Here is a 1651-nt window from a genome sequence, read left to right on the forward strand (position 1 = left end):
TTTTAGTCAGGTCTTGGACAAAATGTTCTGTTTCCCTTCCCCCAATACTCCCGGCAAAGAGTCCGTCAGAGGCCTTCCTTTTTTCCTTTTATTTACATAGATACATGTCCTGGCCACGTCTACCCACGGGCCTGCCAAGTTTCTGGAGATAACGAGGAAATTATAGATAAGGCCAGAATTACTCACGAATATATTCTTCCCTCCATTAAAACAGTTAGCTCGCGCCAATTCATTAGCTCGCGCCAACTCATTACTTTGTCCAAGACAAAAAACCAGGAAGTCCCGCCTCCTATTTATAGTCTCTGCAGATGTCACTGCATGACAATTATGACTTGGCTTTGTCCCAACTCTTCCGCTGCTGCGCACGCCGATCAAGCCTTCGTAATCTTGCGTCCCTCCAAAACTGTTCTTGGGGCGTTGCCAAATCAGAAGAAGGCCCGGGAGAATCAGGCCTTGCCGGCCCCTCCCTTTGAGTGGGTGCCAGGGAGGGAGAGGGCTCAAGAGAAGCAGGGCTTGCCAGGTCTTCTCCCTCATTTTCTGAATCATCCGAGTCCAGGAGTCTGGGTCCAGGAACCTGGGTCACAACAACTATGAAATTTCATATATGAAATGGAATTCCCTCAGAATATAAATAAATTGATGAATAATGATAAGATTTCCTATAGATGTAGAGTTTGTGTATAACTGTGATGAAATATGGGACTCATTTATACAAGATACAGTAACTTAAAATATGACTGTTACAGAAATATATTAGAAAAATATATATGGACCTGAATAATATTTGCATTAGATAATTATATACAGAATTGTAGTTATTTACTGTTAAAATGATTTATCATACAATATTTTCTGCTCTTTGTATTTCCTTTTTGTTAAAGTGCTTTTTTGTTATTAATTTATTTATTTATTTATTTATTTATTTATTAAATTTGTATACCGCCCTTCTCCCAAAGGACTCAGGGCGGTTCACAGCCAAGTAAAATAGACAATATATAAATACAATTAAAATACAGTTAAAAAACTTATTAAAATTGGCCACAATTAAAATTTAAAGCTAAAACCCATTTAAAAAACCCATAAATTTAAAAACTAACCCAGGCCAGCGCAGATGAATAGGTAGGTCTTAAGCTCGCGGCGAAAGGTTCGGAGGTCCGGAAGTTGGCGAAGTCCTGGGGGGAGTTCGTTCCAGAGGCGGAGCCCCCACAGAAGGCCCTTCCCTGGGCGTCGCCAGGCGACACTGTCGCGACGGCACCCTGAGAGTCCCTCTCTGAGAGCGCACAGGTCGGTGAGAGGTATTCGGTAGCAGGCGGTCCCGTAAATAACCCGGCCCTATGCCATGGAGCGCTTTAAAGACGTTCACCAAAACCTTGAAGCGCACCCGGAAGGCCACAGGCAGCCAGTGCAGCCTGCGCAGGATAGGTGTCACAATTTGCGCTCTGGTCCCGCGTTTACGATCATCTCGGCCGCCGAGAGTGAGGGCCTGGGGCCTCATTGAACTCTCGGCTGCCGAGTACGGAACGGAGGTTTTGAGCAGCAATGGCGGCGGCCATGTTGGGGGGTTTGGAGGCGCCCGGCATGATTCAGCTGATTTTCGGCCGTTCGGGCCGTGGAAGGAAATCAAGGAGCATTCCGAACATCGGCGGGGGGC

The sequence above is a fragment of the Ahaetulla prasina genome, chromosome 5 (assembly GCF_028640845.1).
Source record: "Ahaetulla prasina isolate Xishuangbanna chromosome 5, ASM2864084v1, whole genome shotgun sequence".
Classification (NCBI taxonomy): domain Eukaryota; kingdom Metazoa; phylum Chordata; class Lepidosauria; order Squamata; family Colubridae; genus Ahaetulla; species Ahaetulla prasina.